Genomic DNA, 13,422 nt, shown 5'->3' on the forward strand with positions numbered 1-13,422 from the left:
GAGTGAACTTCATGCTTTTTCAGTGAGCACTGAATTTTTTCCGAATGGGCCCAGACAAGAGGACTGTCACCCTCCATCTTAACCCCTGATACTTGCTGAAGGTCCTATCAGACAGGCATGTGAACCGGCCCTTACATTTGTCCGCATACGCCCCTCTCACAACCGCGGATAAGCAAGGTGTTTTCCCCAAGTGTACTGTGCCCGGTCATGGCCATGGACACTTCCATTACAAAGACACAGGCAATACGACAGTTTGATCGGCTATTTCTTTGCTATGGTGAGAGAGTTCTGGGCCAGAGCCTATCGATGTAAAGACTCTCACATTGGATTGTGGACACTATTACTACAACATATCAGCTGGCCAGCCGGCCTCTGCCGTCTGCTGTAGTGGCGCATTCTACTAGAGGAGTAGATCAGTGGAGGCTGCTGAGGGGAGGACGGCTCATTATAACGGCTGGAACGGAGTGATTGGAATGGCATCAAACACATGGAAACCATTTGTACCATTCCACTAATTCCACTGTAGTCATTACCACAAGCCCGTCCTAGCCAATTTAAGGTGGAGTAGCTACATCGTTGGTCCTACTTGAGGAGTTCCCCTCAATGACATTTGCACCTCGGCCAGTTAGGCATCGTCTAGCATCTTTTCTAGTCACTATCGAGTCAATGTTGATCCCACCAGTGAGGTCGGGACAGCTGTGCTGGGTGTTGCAAAGGTAACTGAACTAAATTACTATTGCCCTGTAGCACTCAATTCTGTCATCATGAAGTGCTTTGAAAGACTAGTCAAGTGTCATATCACCTCCACCTTACCTGTCACCCTAGACCCACTTCAATTTGCTTACCGCCCCAATAGGTCCACAGACGATGCAATCGCCATCACACTGCACACTGCCCTATCCCATCTGGACAAGAGGAATACCTATGTAAGAATGCTGTTCATTGACTATAGCTCAGCATTCAACACCATAGTACCCTCCAAGCTCATCACTAAGCTCGAGGCCCTGGGTCTCAACCCCGCCTGTGCAATTGGGCCCTGGACTTTCTAACGGCCTCCCCCCAGGTGGTGAAGGTAGGAAACAACATCTCCACTTCGCTGATCCTCAACACTGGGGCCCCACAAGGGTGCGTACTCAGCCCCCTCCTGTACTCCCTGTTCACCCATGACTGCGTGGCCATGCACACCCCCAACTCAATCATCAAGTTTGCAGACGACACAACAGTAGTAGGCTTGATTACCAACAACGACGAGACAGCCTACAGGGAGGAGGTGAGGGCTCTCGGAGTGTGGTATCAGGAAAATCACCTCTCACTCAACGTCAACAAAACAAAGGAGATGATCGTGGACTTCATGAAACAGCAGAAGGAGCACCCCCCTATCCACATCGACGAGACAGCATTAGAGAAGGTGGAAAGTTTAAGTTCCTCGCTGTACACATCACTGACAAACTGAAATGGTCCACCCACACCGACAATGTGGTGAAGAAGGCGCAACAGCGCCTCTTCAACCTCAGGAGGCTGAAGAAATTTGGCTTGTCACCTAAAACCCTCACAAACTTTTACAGATGCACAATTGAGAGCCTCCTGTCGGGCTGTATCACCGCCTGCTATGGCAACTGCACCACCCACAACCGCAGAGCTCTCCAGAGGGTGGTACGGTCTGCACAACGCTTCATCCAGGGCAAACTACCTGCCCTCCAGGACACCTACAGCACCCATTGTCACAGGAAGGCCAAAAAGATCATCAAGGATAACAACCACCCAAGCCACTGCCTGTTCACCCCGCTATCACCCAGAAGGCGAGGTCAGTACAGGTGCATCAAAGCTGGGACCGAGAGACTGAAAAACAGCTTCTATCTCAAGGCCATCAGACTGTTAAACAGCCATCACTAGCACAGAGAGGCTGTTGCCTATATACAGACTTGAAATCATTGACAACTTTAATAACGGGAACACTAGTCACTTTAATAATGTCACTTTAACAATGTTTACATATCTTGCATTACTCATCTCATATGTATTTGCTGTATTCAACACTATCCATTGCATCTTAGCCTATGTCGCTCTGACATTGCTCATCCATATATTTAGACATTCTTATTCTATTCCTTTACTTAGATGTGTGTGTATTAGGTTTTTCTTCCCTGACTGTGGTGGACAGAGGGACACACAGCAACTATGACTGCCCTGAGCTCAGTCCTATGGGACTTTGCTCTCTGTCTGGCCTAGACCTAGTTCACTGATTAATCTGGTATTAATCTGATTAAAAGAAAACCCCAAAATAAAATGCCTATGGCCATAGTTTTATTTCTGAATACTTGTATTTAATCGTTTACTTGAGATTAGCAGTAATACATTTGTCTCTGAAAATACTGTTGCATATTCATTTAATTTCTGGATAAGCACCCAGCTATATTTGATTATTTACATGAATCTACAGTTACATAAATGGCTCCCAACGCAGGGCTGGGTCCTTTTTCAGAAATGAAAATGTACAATTGAGTACATCTTAAATATTCTCTCAATATTTCAAGAGCATGTACATATTCATTATTCATTTCCATTATTCCTTTCACCATTTCAATGGATTATTGCTGTCAGTACCAGTTCAAACCTGATTGTTCAGTCCTATTAGGTGAGGTGAGACCAGCAACCAACAATTAACAGGTACAAAGGTATTTCATTTATCTGGTGAAATCCCACAGGCAGGTATTTGGGCCAAGGTGAAAGTTGTGTGAATTCTCAAACACAAACGTCTTGATGAAAGGCAGGATCATGAGGACGGATCATGGAAAGTCAGTCTTATTGAAGAAGAGCAGGGTCCCCCGCGTGATTCACAGCAAGAAGCTGGTGCTGGGGTCAGGTCGTCAGAGGAGCTGCTTGAAGACAGTACAGGATCTCACTGAACATTTTCAGGTGCAACTAGACTGTCTTGCTGCAGCAAACGCGGTGGAGGAAAATGCATTGAGGGAACATGAAATCATGAAGCTAAGTGTGTCAGGCACCCTAGAACGAGGCAGCTTAACTGCGATGTTCCCCAAAGACACATTCACACCAAAGTAAATCCTCCCACATATGCCAGGTAGGTCATCACAGACATCCACCTCTTTCCATTCCTGCTGATGTTTAGAAGATGGCTGTTGAGCATGTTGTGAGGGATACAGTTGAAGTCGGAAGTATGCATACACTTAGGTTGGAGTCATTGAAACTTGTTTTTCAACCACTCCACAAATGTATTGTTAACAAACTACAGTTTTGGCAAGTTGGTTATGTGCATGACACAAGTAATTTTTCCAACAATTGTTTACAGACAGATTATTTCACTTATAATTCACTGTATCACAATTCCAGTGTGTCAGAAGTTTACATACACTAAGTTGACTGTGCCTTTAAGCTTGGAAAATTCCAGAAAATGATGTCATGGCTTTACAAGCTTCTGATAGGCTAATTGACATAATTTGAGTCAATTGGAGGTGTACCTGTGGATGTATTTGTAACGGCCATTGCAGGGAGTAGACCAAGGTGCAGCGTGGTTAGTGCTCATCATGAAATTTATTGAAATAAACACTGAATCAAAAACCAAAGTGCAACAGCTAAACAGTTCTGTCAGGTAATAAAACTAAACAGAAATAAACCACCCACAAAACCCAAAGGAAAACAGGCTACCAGAGTATGGCTCCCAATCAGCGACAACGATATAGAGAGCCATACCAGGCCAAAACAAAGAAATACAAAGAAATACAAAACATAGAAAAAAGGACATAGAATGCCCACCCTAGTCACACCCTGGCCTAACCAAAATAGAGAATAAAACCCTCTCTATGGCCAGGGCGTGACAGTATTTCAAGGCCTACCTTCAAACTCAGTGCCTCTTTGCTTCTTTGAAAAATACAAAGAAAAAAAATTGTAGACCTCCACAAGTCTGGTTCATCCTTGGGAGCAATTTCCAAACGTCAGAAGGTACCACGTTCATCTGTACAAACAATAGTACGCAAGTATAAACACCATGGGACCACGCAACCGTCATACCTGTCACGTCCTGACCAGTATAGGGGTTATTTGTGATTGTAGTTTGGTCAGGACGTGGCAGAGGGTATTTGTTTTATGTGGTTCGGGGTGGTGATTTGTTTAGAAGGGTGTTTGATTTATTATTTCCGGGTTTTGGGTTATGTTCTATGTTTTTGTATTTCTATGTTCTTTCTAGTTTAGTATTTTCTATGTTAGGTATTTGGGTGTTGGACTCTCAATTGGAGGCAGGTGTTTGTAGTTGCCTTTGATTGAGAGTCCTATAATTAGGGATGTGTTTTGTATGTTAATTGTGGGTAGTTGTTTTTGCATTGCGTTGGTGTAGCCTGCAAAACTGTTTCCTGTCGTCGTTTCTTTGTTTATTGTTTTTTGGTGTTCACATTTAATAAATTATAATGTTGAGCACACAACCCGCTGCGCCTTGGTCCTCTCTTCACGAAGACAGCCGTTACAATACCGCTCAGGAAGGAGACGCGTTCTGTCTCCTAGAGATGAACGTACTTTGGTGTGAAAAGTGCAAATCAATCCCAGTACAACAGAAAAGGACCGTGTGAAGATGCTGGAGGAAACAGGTACAAAAGTATTTATATCCACAGTAAAATGAGTCCTATATCGACATAACCTGAAAGGCCGCTCAGCACGGAAGAAGCCACTGCTCCAAAACCGCCATAAAAAAGCCGGACTACAGTTTGCAACTGCACATGGGTACAAAGATTGCACTTTTTGGAGAAATGTCCTCTGGTCTGATGAAACAACAATAGAACTGTTTGGCCATAATGACCATCGTTATGTTTGGAGGAAAAAGGGGGAGGCTTGCAAGCCGAAGAACACCATCCCAACGGGGGAAGCACGGGGTTGGCAGCATCATGTTGTGGGGGTGCTTTGCTGCAGGAGGGACTGGTGCACTTCACAAAATAGATGGCATCAGGAGGAAAGAAAATTATGTGGATATATTGAAGCAACATCTCAAGACATCAGTCAGGAAGTTAAAGCTTGGTCGCAAATGGGTCTTCCAAATGGACAATGACCTCAAGCATACTTCCAAAGTTGTGTCAAAATGGCTTAAGGAAAACAAAGTCAAGGTATCGGAGTGGCCATCACAAAGCCCTGACCTCAATCCCATATAAAAGTTTTGGGCAGAACTGAAAAAGCGTGTGCGAGAAAGGAGGCCTACAAACCTGACTCAGTTACACCAGCTCTGTCAGGAAGAATGGGCCAAAATTCACCCAACTTATTGTGGGAAGCTTGTGGAAGGCTACCCGAATCATTTGACCCAAGTTAAACAATTTAAAAGGCAATGCTACCAAATACTTATTGAGTGTATGTGAACTTCTGACACACTGGGAATGTGATGAAAGAAATAATAGCTGAAATAAATAATTCTCTCTACTATTATTCTGACATTTCACATTCTTAAAATAAAGTGGTGATCCTAACTGACCTAAGGCAGGCAATTTTTACTAGGATTAAATGTCAGGAATTGTGAAAAACTGAGTTTAAATGTATTTGGCTAAGGTGTATGTAAACTTTCGACTTCAACTGTACATCATCTAGCCAGTCCCACCTCAAGGTCTTCTCTGGTGTTTCACCTAAACCTGTCAATGAAGTGACACATGGTGTGCGGTGTGTGCAGGTGCATCAAATCTAAAATCCAATTTCTCAGATAATGCAAAGAGAAGAACCTGTTGCCTCCTGCCCTGAACACAGCCCTGCATGTCCTGTGCTGTAGTGTATTTTGAAGAATTAGAGAGAGCCTTTGGTTTGAGGATCAACTCTAGAGACGAGAAGCAAGTACAGGGAGTGAACATTTAATAAACAACGGACATGATACAGGACAGGAACAGCATCTGGACAGGGGAAAAATAACAACAGCAATGCTGACACAGGGAACAAACTGAGGAGGAGACAGATAAAGAGGGGTTTTATCAACAAAGTAATGGAGTCCAGGTTAGTCCAATGTTGTGCAGCTGCATGTAATGCTGGTGACAGGTGTGCATAATGAAGAGCAGCCTGGCGCCCTCAAGCGCTAGAGGGGGAGAGTGGGAGCAGGCGTGACAGTACCCCGCCCTCTAGGGGCATCACCCGACGTCCCACCTGGGCGAGCCTGATGGGCCGGCCGAGGCATGGACGCTGGACAAGCTGGCTGAGGCGTGGAAGCCCGACGAGCCGGCAGAGGCGTGGGAGCCTGGCGAGCCGGCTGAGGCATGGGAGCCTGACGAACCGGCTGAGGCGTGGGAGCCTGATGGGCCAGCTGAAGCATGATGTGGGGTGGGCACCTGCCAAACCAACCGAAAAAAGAAGTCCTCACGAACCAGCAAAGGTGTGGAAGCGCGACAAGCTAGCTGAGGCACCCCTGGTTCCATCGGTGATGGCACTCGGACCCGACGTCACCAACCCAAACAAAAAAACAAAACTACCTGATGCTTCCTTTAGGGGTGTCAGCATTCTGTGAGGATCAACTCTGGAGACGAGAAGCAAGAACAGGGAGTGAACATTTAATAAACAACGGACATGAAACAGAACAGGCACAGCCTCTGGACAGGAGACAAATTGAGGAGCAGACAGATAAAGGGGGTTAATCAACATAGTAATGGATTCCAGGTGAGTCCATTATTACGCAGCTGTGCGTAATGATGGTGACAGGTGTGCGTAATGAAGGGCAGCCTGGCGCCCTCGGGCACCAGAGAGGGAGAGTGGGAGCAGGCGTGACATTTGGAACAGTTGCTGATGGTAAGGAGCTGTACATACAGTTCTTACAAGCCCCTCAAACAAAAGTAGAGAAATCATCAGATTATCTGGACACGTCTCAATGCACTTCTGCAATTGAAAGAGGCGGAGTAGCAGGACAGAAAACGATCCAGTCCTGCTCAAACAGTTTTTGAGAAGCTGTTGGGTTGAGGGATTTATTTCCAATTTGAGATTGGATGAAAAGACCAAGAATGACAGTGACATCACTTGTGGGAAAGTACTATTCATGGTGCGGTCCGCGGAGAGGGAGCGTGAACTGAAAGAGGAACAAAATAAATGTTACTTTGGATGTCCACAGACAAAGGTGAGCAGCAACTCTCATTTAATGATGCCTGAACAAACCAGTAGCACTGCAGAGGATGATTAATCTCAACTCAAGCTAAAATTTGAGCAACTTGAATATAAACTGGCTGAAATGCAAATGAAATCCAAGAAAATGGAGCAGACTAACCTAACTATACAAATTGGGAGGGAAAGAAACAACCTTGTTGCAGCTGTCGAGGGCCAACAACTACACTCCCCTGCAGATAGGAGGGTGTACAGCTTCTGCTACAACTGTGGTGAGGATGCCCATCACTTGGGTCAGTGCAAAAATGAAACCGTTGCTGATCCAAACAGAGGAGTTCGACAGAGGAGCTCCAGAGTAACGTCAACCCAAGTTTTTAAACATGTGAAGGCTTTTGTTGGGGGACAAACAGAAGCTTTAAAAGAAAAGTCCTATGCTGCACTCACAGAACATACATGCAGATGGAAAGGTTTAGAGGGAACACAAACCTTTCAAAATACCTGAAGGTTTGGTCAGAGAGGCATGTGAAACCAAAGTGTTTGTTGATGGGAAAGAATGTAAAAGTCTTATTGATAGTGGATCACAGGTTACATGTGTTTAGGAGACCTCCCATATCACCTAAGTCACCGTGAACTGACCATCCTGAATACATTGATTAGTGTTGAAGGTGCTGCTGGGCAGAGTTTGCCATACTTGGATGATATCGAAATAGCCATTCAACTACCTGAAGAGCTTTGACAGAGAAAACCTTCAATATCTTAGTTCTTGTCTGTCCTGATCATTAGTACTCCATGCGGGTGCCTATAATTGTAGGGACAAATTAGCTGAAGCTTGTTGCCAGGTCATGTAGAGATGTTACAGGTGACAGTGCTTTTGACTAACTCACTATTCAAGAATACTTTGCCCATGTACTGCAAGCTGTTTGTCATCTAGTCACTGCCTCTGTCATGGATGAACCAATAGGGCAGTTACTAGTGAACAGCAGCAAGTCTGTCACTGTTCTCAAAGGGGAAACTGTTGAAATCTCAGGTGAATTCGTCAGCAGTGTTAAGTTCAAGTGTGCTGTGCTAGAGGAGCCTTCAGATCCATGCTTGCCAGGAGGGCTACTTGTGTTTCATCAACTCGTCTCCTTCCAGGGAGAGCCTGTGAACTACAGTGTTCTGATGAAGAATGGGACAGAGCATAATATTACACTCGCCCCAAAAAGAGTCAAATTCAGATGTATGTGCAGTGGAGTGGGTCAAACCGATCAATGGAAGAGAAACTGTACAAAGTTGTCCTGACCAGTCCCCAGAGAGTCCCATCTGTGTCGAACAGTCAGCTTTTAAGTCGTCTGACTTTCATTTTGAAGATTCGCCAGCTGCACCTGAATTCTGCAAACGTGTGATTAAGAGACTGATCGAAGAGGTCCCACATGCTTTCTCCAAGCATGATTTGGATATAGACCATATATCTGGAGTGAAAAATAGGATCAGTGTCAACTGATGTGCCTTTCAAGGAGCGCAGTCGTATTATGTCCCAGACCGATTTGAATGATCTTAAGCAGCACCTTTATGAGCTAATTGAAGCAGACATCACTGAGGAATCTGATAGTACCTATGCTTGTCCCATTGTGCTTGTAAGGAACAATAATTATACTTTAAGGATGGTAGTAGACTATCCGAAGTTGAATTGCTTGACCGAGCGGGATGCTTATCTTCTGCCAAGAATAGAGGAGACCTTCAGCCTTCTTGCCGGTTCCAAATGGTTCAAATGGACTTGAAAAGTGGCTACTATCAGCTTGAGATAGAGGAGGGTGACAAGCCTACGACGGCATTTGCCACTCCTTTTGGAAATTGGCAGTTCAAGATGATGCCGCAGGGGGCCCCTGCTACTTTCCAGTTGACAATGGAGAAGGGAATGGCAGGGATAAACCTGGAGGAAGTCATTGCTTTCCTTAATGACATCATCTTTTCTGAGATGCTGGAGGAGCATGAAGAGAGGTTAATGAAGGTTCTGTCTTATGTCTCAAAGCACGGACTCAAGCTCTCCCTCTCCAAATGGAAGTTGTACTTGGGGCATTCTGAGAGGGGAATTGAGCCTTCTGAAGACAGTGTCTGTACTCAAGACCTGGCCTGTTGCAAGGATCACAAAGGAAGTGAGGGTTACTCCTTGATTTTTCGCATATTACAGAAGGTTTGTTAAGAATTATTCAAGGATTGTGAGCCCACTGAATGATCTTCGAGTTGGAGATCCCTCCGTGAAGAAAAAAGGGCAACTGAAGAGGCCCAAGAAGAGCCCACCACTCGCAGGATGATGGGATGATCATTGCCAGAGAGCTTTGAGACTGTCTTTGAGAGGCTCACCTCTGCGCCTTTTCTTGCATTTGCAGATTGGAGGATTCCATTTGTGCTTCATACTGATGCCTACACATCAGGCCTTGGTGCAGCCCTGTATCAGATGCAAGATGGACAGATGCGGGTAGTTGCATATGCCAGCAGATGACTCAGCAGAAGTGAACAGAACTACCCGGCCAATAAACTGGAGTTTCTTGCTCTCAAAAGGGCAGTCACTGATAAGTTCCGGGACTACCTCTATGTCTGTTAATTTAGAGTGATAACTGACAACATCCATTGACTTATGTCCTCACGTTAGCCAAGCTGGACTCCACTGGACATCGCTGTCTGGCAGCACTGTCATTGTTCAACATACAGTACCAGTCAATAGTTTGGACACACCTACTCATTCAAGGGTTTTTCTTTATTTTTAACTATTTTCTACATTGTAGAATAATAGTGAAGACATCAAAACTATGAAATAACAAATATGGAATCATGTAGTAACCAAAACAAGTGGTAAACAAATCAAAATATATTTTCTATTTGAGATTCTTCAAAGTAGTCACCCTTTGCCTTGATGACAGCTTTGCACACTCTTGGCATTCTCTCAACCAGCTTCAAGAGGTAGTCGCCTGGAATGCATTTCAATTAACAGGTGTGCCTTGTTACAAGTTCATTTGTGGAATTAATTTCCTTCTTAATGCATTTGAGCCAATCAGTGTTGTTGTGACAAGGTAGGGGTGGTATACAGAAGATGGTCTTTTACAAAATAGGGCTAAGTCCATATTATGGCAAGAACAGCTCAAATAAGCAAAGAGAAACAACAGTCCATCATTACTTTAAGACATGAAGGTCAGTCAATCCGGAACATTTCAAGAACTTTTAAAGTTTCTTCAAGCGCAGTCGCAAAAACCATCAAGTGGTATGATGAAACTGGCTCTCATGAGGACCACCACAGGAAAGGAAGACCCAGAGTAACCTCTGCTGCAGAGGATAAGTTCATTAGAGTTACCAGCCTCAGAAATTGCAGCCTAAATAAATGCTTCACAGAGTTCAAGAAACAGACACATCTCAACATCAACTGTTTAGAGGAGACTGAGTGAATCAGGCCTTCATGGTCGAATTTCTGCAAAGAAACCAGTACTAAAGGACACCAATAACAAGAAGAGACTTGCTTTGGCCAAGAAACACGAGCAATAGACATTAGACCGGTGGAAATCTGTCCTTTGGTCTGATGTGTCCAAATTTGAGATTTTTCGTTCCAACCGCCGTGTCTTTGTGAAACGCAGAGTAGGTGAACGGATGATCTCCGCATGTGTGGTTCCCACCATAAAGCATGGAGGAGGAGGTGTGATGGTGTGGGGTGCTTTGCTGGTGACACTCTCAGTGATTTATTTAGAATTCAAAAGCACACTTAACCAGCATGGCTACCACAGCATTCTTCAGCGATACGCCATCCCATCTGGTTTGCGCTTAGTGGGACTATCATTTGTTTTCAACAGGACAATGACCCAACACATGGCTATTTGACCAAGAAGGAGGGCGATGGAGTGCTGCATCAGATGACCTGGCCTCCACAATCACCCGACCTCAACCTAATTGAGATGGTTTGGGATGAGTTGGACCGCAGAGGGAAGGAAAAGCAGCCAACAAGTGCTCAGCATATATGGGAACTCCTTCAAGACTATTGGAAAAGCATTCCAGGTGAAGCTGGTTGAGATAATGCCAAGAGTGTGCACAGCTGTCATCAAGGTGAAGGGTGGCTACATTGAAGAATCTCAAATATAAAATATATTTTGATTTGTTCAACACTTTTTTTGGTTACTACATGATTCCATATGTGTTATTCCATAGTTTGATGTATTCACTATTATTCTACAATGTAGAATAGTAAAAATAAAGAAAAACCCTTGAATGAGTAGGTGTGTCCAAACTTTTGACCGATACTGTACATCCAGTATCGTTCAGGGTCTCAAAATACGGATGCTGACAGGTTGTCCAGACAACCGCATAATGGATGTCCAGTTGAAGATGATGAGTCCTCAGCAGAAGAGAGGAGAATAATGATACTGAAGTTAAGAGTGATGGAGTTGACTGATGCAGATACTGTACCATAGTGGATAAGGCTGTCCTGAACATAGTTTCACAGGTGCACATGGTGACAATCAATAATCAAACAAGAAGACTTACTCTTACTTTCAAACACACATGGATGAAGAAGATGTAAATGCCAATGACACTGCCATGGTAGAGAGTCTTGGATCTGGAGAAAAAGCCGTCCTGATGGATTTTGAAGAACTAGAGCAGTGGCCAGGTTAACCCTCCTTGCCTGACTTAACAGCAGAAGACTGGTATACGCTTCAGCTGGAAGATCCACACCTCTCAGTGGTAATATGCTGTTTTGAAGTAGGTGAGAAGCATAGTGAGAAACAAAGGATGCAAGAGCCTGCCGAAGTCAGGATAATGCTCAGAGAATGAGATAAGTTTGTTGCCAGAAAAGGCATGATGTTTCGAAAAGTTTAAGAGCAGCGTGGATAACCTTTCTTCCAAATGGTAATACCCTTAAGGCAACGTGCACTAGAAGGTATCCATAATGAAGCTGGACACCTCAGTACTGACCGAACTCTCCATCTTGCAAAGGCTCGCTTCTACTGGCCTAGAATGGCATTCGAAGTCGACAAGAAGTATAAAGAATGTCTGAGGTGCGTGTTACGCAAGGGTTGAGTGCAAAAAGCTGCAAACCTAGTGAATATCAAAACAAAGCTACAGTGGCAAGAAAAAATATGTGAACCCTTTGGAATTACCTGGAATTCTGCATAAATTGGTCATACAATTTGATCTGATCTTCATCTAAGTCACAACAATAGACAAACACAGTAGACAAACACAATAGACAAACACAGCTTAAACTAATAACACACAAATTATAGTATTTTTTTGGGCTATATTGAATACATAATTTAAACATTCCCTGTGTAGGTTGGCAAAAGTATGTGAACCCCTAGGCTAATGACTTCTCCAAAAGCTAATTGGAGTCAGGAGTCAGCTAACCTGGAGTCCAATCAATGAGACGAGATTGGAGATGTTGGTTAGAGCTGCCTAGCCCTATAAAAACACTCACAAAATTTGAGTTTGCTATTCACAAGAAGCATTGCCTGATGTGAACCATGCTCCGAACAAAAGAGATCTCAGAAGACCTAAGAATTGTTGACTTGCATAAAGCTGGAAAGGGTTACAAAAGTATCTGTAAAAGCCTTGATGTCAGTCCACGGTAAGACAAATTGTCTATAAATGGAAAAGGTTCAGCACTGTTGCTACTCTCCCTAGGAGTGGCCGTAAGAGAAAGATGACTGCAAGAGCACAGCGCAAAATGCTAAATGAGGTTAAGAAGAATCGTAGAGTGTCAGCTAAAGACTTACAGAAATCTCTGAACATGCTAACATCTCTGTTGATGAGTCTACGATACATAAAACACTAAACAAGAATGGTGTTCATAGGAGGAACCATGGAAGAAGCCACTGCTGTCCAAAAAAAACATTGCTGCAAGTCTGAAGTTTGCAAAAGTGCACCTGGATTTTCCAGCGCTACTGGCAAAATATTCTGTGTACAGATGAAACTACAGTTGAGTTGTTTGGAAGGAACACACAACAGTATGTGTGGAGAAAAACATCAAAACCTCATCCCAACTGTAAAGTATGGTGGAGGAAACATCATGATTTGGGGCTGCTTTGCTGCCTCAGGGCCTAGACAGCTTGTTATCATCGACGGAAAAATTAATTCCCAAGTTTTATCAAGACATTTTGCAGGAGAATGTAAGGCTATCTGTCTGCCAATTGAAGCTCAACAGAAGTTGGGTGATGCAACAGGACAATGACCCAAAACACAGAAGTAAATACGCCTTCTGAGTGGCCCAGTCAGAGTCCTGACCTCAACCCAATTGAGATGCTGTGTCATGACCTCAAGAGAGCGGTTCACACCAGACATCCCAAGAATATTGCTGAACTGAAGCAGTTTTATAAAGAGGAATGGTCCATAATTCTTCCT

Source organism: Salmo salar, chromosome ssa10 (genome assembly GCF_905237065.1).
Source record: "Salmo salar chromosome ssa10, Ssal_v3.1, whole genome shotgun sequence".
Taxonomy (NCBI): domain Eukaryota; kingdom Metazoa; phylum Chordata; class Actinopteri; order Salmoniformes; family Salmonidae; genus Salmo; species Salmo salar.